Source organism: Erythrolamprus reginae, chromosome 2 (genome assembly GCF_031021105.1).
Source record: "Erythrolamprus reginae isolate rEryReg1 chromosome 2, rEryReg1.hap1, whole genome shotgun sequence".
Classification (NCBI taxonomy): Eukaryota; Metazoa; Chordata; class Lepidosauria; order Squamata; family Dipsadidae; genus Erythrolamprus; species Erythrolamprus reginae.
In genome coordinates this window covers 315669473-315683487 of record NC_091951.1, presented here as the reverse complement: position 1 = coordinate 315683487, position 14015 = coordinate 315669473, and positions in this window count along the sequence as shown.

The window sequence follows — 14015 nt, the reverse complement described above, 5'->3', positions numbered from 1 at the left end:
CCAGCAGACGTGGTTGGTAAATCCACAGTCACTGAATTTAAACATGCCTGGGATAAACATATATCCATTTAAGATAAAATAAAGGAAATAGTATAAGGGCAGACTAGATGGACCATGAGGTCTTTTTCTGCCGTCAGTCTTCTATGTTTCTATGTTTCTAATCTGATTAGCAAGCATTTTCAATTTCACACTCTACTGTTCTCTTTGATAGAACAGTAGAAACCAGGGGTGAAATCCAGCAGGTACTGACAGGTTCTGGAGAACTGGTAATGGGAATTTTGAGTAGTTCGGATAACTGGTAGCAGAAATTTTGGGTAGTTTGGAGAACCGACAAATATCCCCTCTGGCTGGCCCCAGAGTGGGGTAGAAATTTTACAATATCCTTCCCCTAGGAGTGGGAAGGGAATGGGGATTTTGCAGTATCTTCCCAGTGGAGTGGGTTGGGAATGAAGTTTTTGCAGTATCCTTCCCCTGCCACGCCCACCAAGCCACACCCACCAAGCCACACCCACCAAGCCACACCCACCAAGCCACACCATGCCCACCAAACCACGCCCACAGAACGGGTAGTAAGAAAAATTGGATTTCACCACTAGTAAAAACCTAACCTCATACTTGGGTTTCTCTGCGTCCAGCTAAAAAGTTCTCTAGTTATTGCTTACAAAGGATTAAAAAAAATAAGAGTAAGATATGGTGAAGAAGGGCATTCAAGTTTCACTCTGCTGTGTTTGTCATAATTTGTTCGTATGGAATATAATTCAGCTGTTTTACTTTTTGTGATAAAATACTAGAAAAATAACTGCTGTTGTGTCAGACACCAGTTATGATATACTTTGCCCATGTTTTCCGCTCTAGCTAAACAAAATCCATTATCATTTCTTTCTCTTTGCTCTATAAATCCTTGGTGTTTTAATGAACCATATTTTTGTTATTTCCGACCTGACAAGTAATTTTGTATGCGGCTTGATGTCTTTCCTGGATTATTGCTGCACTCAAAAATCCTACAACTAAATTCAGCTGATTTACTTTTGGCTGAGCAGAAGCACAGCTCAAATAGCAAAACATCGTTTTTGTGGTTTGTGACCACAAAATTCTAGTGTGTGACAGTAGAATCCAGCAGCTGAAGCTTCAAGTGGGACAGTTTACCATTGGCAAAAGGTCCTTCAAATTCCCACCTCTCCGTTCCTTATATCTAATCTGGTCTCACACTAGATGTTAGGCAGTTTTTGCAGGATTTTACAATACCTCTCTCTCTCTCTCTCTCTCTCTCTCTCTCTCTCTCTCTCTCTCTCTCTCTCTCTCTCTCACACACACACACACACACACACACACACACCAAATATTGTGGAAGGTAAATTCAAGCACTGGAGCTCAGGGACACTTGGAAACTAATTATTTTGGGTGGGTGGGTAGAGAGCATCTAAGAGGTTATTTCCTCTCCCTTTCTTGGATCATCTAATTAAAAAAAAGTAGGTGTCTCTAGTTATAGTCAGACAAAAGCAACTTCACTGTTTTAATGAGCAAAATAATAACCATATAGAATAACAAGACAAAAGCAACTCACTATTTAATGAGCAAAATAATAACCATATAGAATAATAAGACAAAAGCAACTCACTATTTAATGAGCAAAATAATAACCATATAGAATAATAAGACAAAAGCAATGCACTGTTTAATGAGCAAAATAATAACCATATAGATAAAGAGATAGTATTAGGCAGGTACAAGAATAATTTTTAGTCAATCAACTATTGAAACCAATGGGATGGAGGTTTGCTCAAAATGCTCCCCTTAAATTTACAGTACATTTCAAGAGAACTGTGCATACTTAAACCCATCTTCTCCATCTTCTCAATTTCTTGCAAAAAATGTCTACAGCAAAAATGTCTGTAAAATCTCTTCCTCCTGAATTCAATCTGTTTCTTCTCCGTTCTCTAAATTTTCCCCTACTGATCCACAGGATGACCCCCTCTCTGATGAAACTGCCAGCCCATCTTCTAGATTTAAACAAATTGCCTCTCTCCCCCTTCTCTTGTGTTTTGCCCCTTTATTTCTGACTGACTCACAAATTGTCTTTACTCCCTTTTTCTTTTGTGTATATGTGTTTGTCTATGGACCTCTGTCTAGGCCTGAGGCTACATCCACTGTTCACTATATTTAGCAAATTGTCCTAAAAATGTGAGTTCCAGTACAGTTATAGATGAAGAAATGATAGACATCATGGTCTCCAGAACTAAATCGATCAGCATTATATAAAAGCAAGCATCTCCCCAATGGGGATTTTACACTCTGACGATGTCAACAAAGGCTGATGAGAGCTTAGTATAATATTTTTTAAATAATATTCTGGAGATTGTGATGTATATTGCTTCTATGCATGCATGCATGTATGTATGTATGTATGTATGTATGTATGTAGGTAGGTAGGTAGGTATGTAGGTATGTAGGTAGGTAATGTATGTATGGATTGAATTGTGGAGTCCTTGGTGCTGTGAGTGTGGGATTTGCTCTCAGTTGATATACACTACCTTATCCTGCCAATTAGTGTGTGTATGTATGTTATTTTCTCCTAGATAGTTTTTTAAGGTATTGCTTTCTGCTGGATTATTTGTTTGGTATTAATCTTTACTTATCTATGTTTTGTTTGCTGAAGAGGATATGTTCTAATTTTTGTTTCCTTCTTAGCTTTTTTATTGTCTCTTTTGAATGGTGTGTAAATGTGGTTTATCTCTAAGTATCTATTAATGGCTTTTAGACCTTATATATAAAAGTCTTTTATATGTCCCTTAATTGATAAGTGTTATTTCTTGCAATAGTAGTTCTATCTTCTTTATTGTATCTCTCTCGACTCAACAAGCAGATGCCACTCTTTCCTATTATGTGCCTTAACATCCCCAAAGACCCTATTTCTTCTTTTTATGATTTCTTCCATTTACAGGCTGTGCAACCAGATCCCTAACCCTCGTATTAACTTCCTTACTTGTGGCAATATTCTGCCACTTTACACCAAACTTGGCTTCTTTATTTATTTAATTCTTTGGAATTTGTCATTATTGAATATGCTCTTAGTGTACATAAAAGAAAAGATACATTCCATGATTCAAGTGGGAATGTGCAATTATTTCCTTATTGTGAAATTCTGTTTCCCTATAGGTTCACTCACTCAAGTTTCAAATGAGAAAGTTAAAGGATAGCACTGACAGTGTTACCTAGTTTGATAATGAAATATCTGCTAGAAAATAACCAAGCCCGGATAGGACCAAAGACCCCACAATTGAAACCCAATCTACAAATATTCTCTTCTGTGGGATAGAACAGCTGAAATTATCCTTCCCTTAAAGGAACTCCAGTCTCTAAATGGGGTTAGGGGGGAAAAAAACCCTGCCATATCATGAAAACATGCTGTAGATTAAAAGGGATAACTTCTATGTTTCTAATAATAGAAACATAGAAGATTAACAGCAGAAAAAGACCTCATGGTCCATCTAGTCTGCCCTTATACTATTTCTTCTATTTTATCTTAAGATGGATATAAAGTGGTACCTCTACCTAAGAACGTCTCTACTTACGAACATTTCTAGATATTTTCAAGATTTTTTTGCCTCTTCTCAAGAAACATTTTCCACTTACAAACCCGAACCCCCGAAATTGTAACCGGAAAAGGGAGGGAGAAGCCTCCATGGGGCCTCTCTAGGAATCTCCTGGGAGGAAACAGAGCCGGAAAAGGTGGGGAGAAGCCTCTGTGGGGCGTCTCTAAGAATCTCCTGGGAGGAAATAGGGCCAGAAAAGGTGGGGAGAAGCCTCTGTGGGACCTCTTCAGGAATCTCCTGGGAAGAAACAGGGCCTCCACCCTCCCTGTGGTTTCCCCAATTGCACACATTATTTGCTTTTACATTGATTCCTATGGGAAAAATTGCTTCTTCTTATGAACTTTTCTACTTAGGAGCCTGGCTGCGGAAGGAATTAAGTTCATATGTTTATCCCAGGCATGTTTAAATTCAGTTACTGTGGATTTACCAACAACGTCTGCTGGAAGTTTGTTCCAAGCATCTACTATTCTTTCAGTAAAATAATATTTTCTCACGTTGCTTCTGATCTTTCCCCCAACTAACCTCAGATTGTGCCCCCTTGTTCTTCTGTTCACTTTCCTATTAAAAACACTTCCTTCCTGATATACCCAGCAGAAAACATTAACAGACTTGCTTTTTCTTTAAAACAAACCATTGCATATCAATGCATTTTTACAACCCTTGTCAGGGTGTAAAACAGCTAAATTGATTCTGAAAAATAAGCAATTCATTAGTAGACTGATAATCAAAAATCCTCTTGAGACATGGTGTTGAAAAAGCATCATCAATAGCTCAAATTTCTTTGAGAGATTTTTGCTACTCTAAAGACAGTGTTTCCCAACCTTGGCAACTTGAAGATATCTGGACTTCAACTCCCAGAATTCCCCAGCCAGCATTCGCTGGCTGGGGAATTCTGGGAGTTGAAGTCCAAATACTGTATCTTTAAGCTGCCATGGTTGGGAAACACTGCTCTAAGATACAATATAGTAAATAATGTGATATGCAATTGGTCTTCTGGATTGATTCTTTCTTACTTGTCTCCCCAAGACAGGTGAACTGGACTTTATTCTTCTCATAGCGGTTAAATCCAAATGTTCTTCTGGGCTGGTTTTGTAAGAGATGATGCGTGCAGAAATGAATAAGAGAATACAAACCGATGTGTCTCTCCATGGGATGTTCTCTAATTATTTCCACAAATACAAATCTGAAGTTGGCATTTACAGCAAATATTCATCCGCATCTTTACACCTAGCGCTAGTTGAAGATTGATGTCAGCAAAGCTGTTACTTATATTTTTCATTCATTTTACATTTTCCTATTTTTAAGTTCATTTCATCTTCTTTCTGTTTAAGTCTGAGAGATTTTTTATTTTAGTTCACAGCTTGGGCATACTGTCCTGTCCCATTGTCCCCATTTATTTGTATCAATTTCCTACATTCATAATGGTGTTTACACCTCTACCTCTCAAGCTTGACAAATAAAAAACTAAATTATTATTATTTTATTAACAAAAAGCCAGTAATACACAGCAAACAAGATTTGTATACTGGATTTCGTATCACAATATCATAAGTCAAACACTTCCCAAGTGTCTAGGACTCTGTGGTGTATTTTCGTATGATGTGTGCAGATCCAAGTACGGTGGCCTTTTGCAATTGACATATCATGATTTGGTCAATGTTTATTGTTTTCAAATGCAAGCTGAGGTCTTTGAAAACTATAAACATTGACAAAATCACGATCTTTTGTTGTTTTTGTTGTTATTATTATTGTTGTTGTTGTTGTTGTTGTTATTATTATTATTATTATTAAAGTCTGGGTAGGTTATTTATTTATTTATTCATTCAATTTTTATGCCGCCCTTCTCCTTAGACTCAGGACAGCTTACAACATGATAGCAATAGCACTTTTTAACAAAGCCAGCCTATTGCCCCCACAATCCGGGTCCTCATTTTACCCACCTCGGAAGGATGGAAGGCTGAGTCAACCTTGAGCCGGTGATGAGATTTGAACCGCTGACCTTCAGATCTACAGTCAGCTTCAGTGGCCTGCAGTACAGCACTCTACCTGCTGCGCCACCCCAGCTCATTAGTATGTTAGTAGGTTAGTATGGAGGAGCATGATACCATGGTCTTTCGAGACTGAAGGATGCGAATGCAACAACAACAACAACAACAACAATAATAATAATAATAATAATAATAAAAAATAATAATAAAAGTTGCTGTTGTTTTGTTGTTTGTTGTTTGTTGTTTGTTGTTTGTTGTTTGTTGTTTGTTATTGTTGTTGTTGTTGTTATTATTATTATTATTATTATTATTATTGCAAACTTTACTTTTTTTCCTTACCAGGTTTTTATGCTATGTGATATCTTTTGGATCCTATTATGTGCTCATAATGCTACTAATGCCAAAGGATGAAAAAATGTGACTTGGGGAGACTATACATTTAGATGTTAACCATTGGAGTATAATGTTAACAAAACCTTATTATAATCCTTGGCTACAATAATGATTGCAAAGGCGTATTAATAGTGACTTATTACAATGCTGTTCAATGAGTAATTTTCTCCAAGTGCTTCTTAAAGTCTGTTTAAACAGACACAAAAGGTAATTATTTCCTGCTTGGGGTTTTATTTTTAATGATGTATAAATATATACATGTCATTAAATGTGGATTCTAAACAAGTTTGTTTTTTTCACTCAGTTATTGGCATTTAATGCAATCTAAACTCCATAAGAACTTATGACACACTTGTTTGACATTGCTGTATCTTTTACTGGTCTCAAATGTAAAAGAAAGTATATTAGACCATAAATAGCTTTTGCTCTTCTATTGATTTTTTTTTTTTAGTAAGTTCTCTGATATAAACAGGTTTCTTAATTTAAGTGTTTAATGGCAGAGACAAAATGTCTGGCTAGGCCCCCACACATGAAGTCTTGCCTTCGTTTTTTCAAAGACAAAGGCTAGACTAACTATAAAGTGATTTAATTAAAGAAGCAAATAAATCTTCAGCCTTTCTCTGACATTACCTACCTTGCTCTGTCTCTTCAACTGATCTAATAGAAAAGTAGCATTAAAATGTCTAGAGCAAAGAGTAACGGATTACAACTTTCCTTTTGAAGAGAGTACACGCAAACATTCACTCCGAGCATTACATCGATCCTCCACTTGTTCTACTACCACTTACTGGGGCTAAATGTATTTGCAGAAGAGACGGAGTAACGACTCGGACACAAGAGCTGGATTTAAACTTGGGTCATTTTTATTATAATAAATTTGCATAATTTATTAATTAAATTAGCATGAATTAGCATAAATTTGCATAAATCAACATACTCAACTATGACCCGGAAACAGTGGACCTGCAGGGTCAAACAAACACTTCCGGGGCGGAAATGACGTAAAAGGTCAACATTCCTGGGCAACTATGGGCGTAATCGATGCTGGTCCAGGTGAGGGACCTCTCCCTCACCTGAGACCCTGCCATACACTCGCATGAGGGGGGTCCCGCCGGCTCACCCCTACCCTGGGACTTCAATAGCGGGACCCAAAGACAGGTTCCCCCCAAGTGCGCAGGTAGCACCCACCATGGGCTTGGAGAGAACCTGTCAATCATCCCCAAAGATGCCCAAGGGAGAACGCGCAGTTGCTGAAACCACCCAGATTTCCGCCCCTAACCTGCCACGGAGCGGGGGTCAGATCTCTATCTTGGCCCCCCGACTCCCCCCTCTATCTGCGCCAGCTCACGCAGAGACCTCTGCAGGTCCTGTAAGAAAATGGCGTTCCCCTGCTCTGACAGGTGAACGCCATCGGCCCGGTAAAGCCACGGCCGATCTACAGTGATGAGGGGATGGGCCACTACAATCCCCCCTAATTCTTTGACAGTTTTTCCCACGGCCTTATTCACCCTGCGTCTAACCCGGTGGATGGCCCTAAGGGAAATGGCGTCCCTCCAAACGATCCTTGGGAGGATCTCTGACCACACCACTTGCGTGGTGGGCCATAACGTGCGAAGCCGCCGCAGGTCTTTGCGCGCCTGGACGATCAACGGTAGACCGCCAAGCAGGCATAGGTCATTGCCACCGAGGTGCAAGACCAGCCATCTGGGTGCGGCTATGGGCTGCCGACCACCCATTCCCATCTGGGCGCGACCCTGGGTAGCCGCCCGCCCAGCAGCGCCGGGTACCGCCCTGAGATGCTGAGTACCCAGCAACGTCGGTAGGAGCCCCTCCCACCGCATACCCCTCCGGCCCATCCAAACAACATTGACCCACCGTCCCAACGACAGCTGGGTCCCGATGGCGCTTCTGGCTGCGGAGCGGCCGGCCCAGAAGACCATGCTGTGGCCACACAGGAGCGCCGTCGGTTTCTGCCTGGACTGGGAACCTGGAAGAGGACACACACAGAGAGGTTACCTAGCCTAAACCCTGCCCCGGATCCTCAGCGGGCCTAACGTAACCCAAATATGCCGCTGACCGCCAGCGGCCGATCTCCTGAATCCGTTGGGCTGGGAAACCAGAAAGTGCCGCGCCAGTGGCGGCGCCGATACGGAACGAATGCGTTCCATAACCGGCGGGATCCATGCCTACCTGAGACATAGCCTTAGACACTATCGCCCAGAATTGATACCGGGTCAGGGGGGTGCCATCCTGGTGTAGAAAAAGGTACCCACGCCCTGACCCACGCAAAACACAAAATTGCTGCAAAGCAGCCACCGGGCAAACAGACTTATCGGTGGCTGCGCTAAGTTCAAGTCTAACCCCTCTGTGTAACTGATCTGTCTTGGAGTGTCTCACCAAAAGAGAGACACCCCCCTGTCTAAAGGTCAGATCAGCGAGCTGGAAGGCGCGGAGCGACAAGTCAGACTGCGAGGAGGCCATTGCCTCGCTGACCCTGAGGGCCCCAAAAAACATAACGCAAGTCGCTGCCCTGAACAGCCGAGCCTCGTAAAGAGAGGCGCACAGACTGCCAAATGTCTGATTAATCAGAGACAGCTGCTGAACCGTCAGGGCCCGACGAGTGTCAGAGGGGAACCCCTGTCGCTCCCGCACCCAACCTTCCAGCATCCTCCGGATGCGAAAATCACCCGTAAAATCACCAAACCCCCCCGCCTTGGACAGAAAGGCGAGGCCGGCTAACCTAGCCCTGATAGTCCTCACTGAAAGGCCACGCCCCTTCAGCAGGACACAGAATTCAGCTAGGTGCTCAACCGGGGCAGGCCAGCAATGGGGGTAACCCTTACCCAGCCTGAAATCCCCAAACTCCTTACCTGCACGCTGATAAGCTCGCAGGGTGCTAGGAGCTACCGATAAGGCGATCGCCCTGGAGGCCTCGTCTCTCCAGCTCTCGCGAGCCTGCCCAGGCTCCACAGGTGGGCTGGAAACACCTCTGGCGACTCTCGGGCCCACGGGGCCAGGGTCCGAAACCTGGACAACTGACCACGGGACAAGGCGTCAGCCACCCCGTTATCTAAACCAGGGACGTGCCTAGCCAAAAACAAGGCGTTCAAAGACAAGGACCTGTGCACAAAATGGCGGACAAGCCGCATCACCCTGTCACTCTTAGAAGACAGGGCGTTCACAACATGGACAACCGCTAGATTGTCACACCAAAAATGCACAGTCTTATCCCTGAACTGCTCTCCCCAGAGCTCTAAGGCCACTATTAAGGGGAAAAGCTCCAAAAAAGTTAAGTCCTTAACCAATGAACAGGCACTCCATTCCGGAGGCCATGCCGACCAGCACCACTGGTCACCTAACACTACCCCAAAACCGCAAGTCCCTGCGGCGTCGGAACACAGCTGCAGCTCCGCTTCCAAAAGAAGCTCCTGCCGCCAGAAAGACAACCCGTTAAAACGTTCCAAAAACTCCCGCCACACGCAGAGGTCAGCCCTGACCCCTGCACATAAGCGGGTACGATGGTGGGGCAAACTTAGCCCCTTCATCGCATCATACAACCGGCGAGAGAAGGCCCTACCAGGCACCACTACCCGACAGGCAAAATTAAGAATCCCAGCCAGCTCCTGGAGCTGCCGAAGAGTAACCTTCCTGCAGCCCAAGACCGCCTCAAGCTTGGACCTGATTTTAATCAACTTATCCAGGGGCAATCTGGAAGATTGCTCCACTGAATCCAATTCAATACCAAGGAAGGTAATCCTGGTGGCAGGGCCTTCGGTCTTCTCGGAGGCTAAAGGCACCCCCAATTGAGCACAAAGGGCTTCGAAGTCCCGCATCAAAGCAAAGCATTGCTCCGATTGCGCAGGCCCGGCCATCAAGAAATCATCAAGGTAATGAACGACGGACCCCAGGCCACTCCGCCTCCTGAGCACCCACTCCAGGAAGGTACTAAAGCTCTCAAAAAGGGAGCAGGAAATAGAGCAGCCCATAGGCAATGCCCTATCCACGTAAAACCCACCTTCGAAATGGAAGCCCAGCAGCTCGAAGTCGCCTGGGTGAATGGGGAGGAGCCGAAATGCCGACTTAATGTCGCATTTACCCATAAGGGCTCCCACCCCACACTCCCTAACCATGGCCACGGCCGCATCAAAGGATGCGTACCGGACCGAACAAAGCTCGTCAGGAATGAAGTCATTCACTGACTCCCCTTTTGGAAAAGACAAATGGTGAATCAACCTAAATTCACCACTCGCCTTTTTGGGGACCACACCTAAGGGGGACACACGAAGATTCGGAAAGGGCGGCTCCGGGAAGGGCCCAAGGACCCTGCCCTCGGCCACCTCCTTTCGAATCTTAGCCCGTACAATGTCCTCATGTCCGACAACCGACCTGAGGTTGTCGGACATGAAGGCCCTCCTAACACCCACATAAGGGATCCTAAATCCCTCGGAGAAGCCCCTCAAGAGCAGCTCGGCTCTCGGGCGAGGGTGGTAGTCGAACAACCAACCCTCGAGCACAGATACATTAATTGGGCTGGGCCCCTTTTCCCCCAGCCGGTGGGGGAGGTTTTCCTGGACCCCCGCCCTTCTTCTCCGCCCCTTTCTTGGGGCGGGGACAGACTGAAGCTGCATGGGACCCCCCACAATTCCCGCAGGCATGCTTGTACTTACAAAAGGGACGAAAACACGCCCCTTTTGCAGCAAACTCATGACAAGCGGGCGAGGCCCCCTTGCCAGCCACACCAGGAGTCGCCTTGGCCGGCGAAGCCGCGCCAGGCTCCTCCTCCATGAAGTGCCCACTATCCGTGCGCTCACACCCTTCCTTCCCAGACATATGCATGGCCCGGAACCACAGGTCCGGGACCACCATATCCCATGGCAAGTTAGGCTCCACCGACATCCTCATACGGAAACCCTTATCGTAATGGCGCCAGATGGTGCCCTTATATTCGAAATGGGCCCGGGCAATCAAGTCTATATACTTAAACATGGCAGAGGCCATAGCCGGCTGCCGTTGGATCACCACCGACCCATAGGTGAGAAAAGCATACAGCCAGGAGCTGAAGCATTTCGTCACCTTAGTCTTCTTTGTTTTCTCCCCCGGGACAATCTCTTTCTCCTGCTTGGGAACCTCTCGGTTCAAAAGCGAAAAAAGATCCACGTATTCACCCCGCCAAATAGCCTCCTTGACCGACGGGTGAAGGTGGCATCCCAGAGGGGTGGACGGCAGCCCGCACGGTATGGCCCCCGCTTTAATACAAGCGAACGGGTCCCATATCGAGTTAGCCGCCACACCAAAAACTCCCGCCCCGTGAGGATAAGGGAAAACCGGGAGCGGGGGCATGACAGGAGGGGCCGGGGGAACCCACCCCCCTGTACCTGGCACCGCAGGTGTCCCCGTAGGGCCCGTCCCGGACAGCGGGGCAGCACCGGCCGCCTGCGGCCCCGGAGGAGGAACCGGCGGGGCCCATACCTGCCCGCAGGTGCCCGCGGAGGCCCCCAAAAAGCTGGACCCACTCCCGACCCCCGCCGGGGGAAAACCCGGGGCGGGGGGAGGAAGAAAGGACAGTGATGTAGTGTGTGGTGCAGCCTCACCTGCCCCGTACGGGGTCGATGACATCCACGGGGGGCCCAATGCTGCAGGGCCCGGGAAAGCCGCCATAGGCCCTGCCGGGGCCTGTCGTCCAAACGGAGCCATCTGCCCAGCCTGGGCCGCCGCTGGATCTCTCCCCAACGCCGCGGGTACTGGATCGCTGGACGCTCCGGGGACCGCACCACTCCTCCACTGCTCGAGCTCGTCGAGCCTCTCCAACACCCTGGCCCAAGACATAGCAGGAGAAGATTCAGGTTGAGGGGCAGGAGGCAACGAGACCACCCCCCCCCTGGTCAGGGACCACCCCCGCAGTCCCCTCCCTACTGGCCCGAGCCCGGGCAGAAGGCCTAAGGGCCCTCCTGGGGCGCGCCGCTGGCGGAGCCATAGGAGCAGTGGCAGGCCTCTTCTTAGGAGCCATCACAGGTTTTCCCTAGTATGCAATGAGCCACCCAAACAACCTAGGGCCGAACCCCCTGAACGAGTGGCAGGCACAAATCCCACACCGCAGGGCCCTACCTAGGGCCTGGTACCAGAAAAAAGGAGGGGGGGAAGCCCCTGCTACCCCCTTGACCCCTTTATTGTATTATAATATTTATAATTATATTATATTGATACAGTATTTGTTATTATTTATTGTATTATATTGCTATTGGCAAGCCTCCCTGCGCAGGCAGGCCTTAAAGGCCTGCAATCCCCAAACAACAACCGCCCAAGACCGGGGGCCCAGACCGAACACCCCCCACCGCGCCCTCCTCCCAGCCGGGAGGAGGTTACCAGTTCCCCTCGGGCCCGAGGGGGATCGCTGAAGCCAAATGGAGAGGATTAAGGCCTCGACGTCGTCTTGAAGCAGGAAAAGTATACAAGTAGCAATAATCGCGCCTCGGATAAACCTCGTTGGCTACGATACAGCACTTTTCGCCCCCTCGGTAGGCCACAAAATGGCGGCCGCAACACGAGGGAGACCCAAAATGGCGGCCGAGCAGCACCAAACAAGTGTCTGCTCAGGCACCAGGTCCGGGCGAAAAGGCTTTCTTCCCGGCCTGCTGTCCCTTAAATAGGGCCAGCAGGCCCCGCCCGGACCTGACGTCATGCCCAGCCACGTGGGCAGGGCATTCTCGGCCGAAATCTCGCCTCGCGAGATTTCGGCCGAAAACAAGATGGCGGCCGCCATCGGAAGGGTCCGAGTCTGCCCGGCCCTTCCGCAACAGCGCCGTGGGGCCGGTGAGTCAGCCGGCGATATTACAGCATTGGATGGATCTCTTCCAGATTCATGTGTTTTCTACATTAGATGTATAACTTTAACAAAGGAGTTGAGGTTGAATTGTGGAACTAGAGGTGCCTGCTTTTCCACTTACTGAACATGTTTATCAGAACGTGTTTTCAAAAATGCCCATACCAAAATTTGTCTAGTTCTTTATTGCACATTTTAAAAACATGACCCAAAAGGATAAATAAAATAAAATTTCACCAGGAAAAAAAATAAGGTCATTTTTACAGTAACAATATTCTAAAGCCAAAACACTTAAAACTAAATGACAAATAGTCCGAGGGCACTTTTTGGATGAATTAATCAAGAAATGCTGTTTGCAGGGGGAGGGAGAAAGATAGAGAAAGAAAGGTTGTTTCTGGATCCTGTAAATAGAGCGACAGACTCGCCTTCGCACGCCAAGGGATTACTCTATGGAAGTTTCTCAAGAAAAGAAATTGAGATTTCAGCCAGAGGTCACTGGGAAGCGGGGGCGGATTTCCATTACCGCCATTACCAGTTTGCTAAGCGCGCAGCTTTGCTTCTGCTGCGTACGTGCATATCCCAGCATGTTTTTGCTTTCTCACATGCGCAGGAAGCGAAATCTCGTGAGGGGACGCACACATGTGTGAGATTTCAATGATTTTTTTGCTTCCGCACATGCTCAGAAGCAAAATAAATCACCGAAATCGCACAAGCGCATGTGTCCCCTCATGAGATTTTGCTTCCTGAACATGCGCGGAAGCAAAAAACAAAGTGGGAGGTGCATGTGTGCATGCAGGAGAACAGAAGATGTGCACACAGCGCAACTTTCGCTACCAGTGCGCCATCCTCAATTGTACCGGTAGCAACCCGCTACTGCTGGGAAGGTATTATGAATGCTAATCCACAAGTGTATTTAAGAAGCCAGAGTGGTGTAATAAAACACATACATTTATTCCCCTTTCACTCTCCATAACCCATTAAGGCCAAGACTTTTAGGAGATTCTATCTGAGTCAGATGTAGTAAGGGATGTATTTGTTGTGATTAGATTAAATTATAGGTAATTTATCTGATGCCGAAGGGCATCAATGTATCCCAAGAGGGAGCACTGATTGCAGTGATGGGCCCCACCTGGTATGAATGAGATCAGCGATCCATTAGGACTTTTTAGTGGGCTCCGGAGTTTGGCACGGGTGGTTGCGCCCACGACATGTGTGTGCATG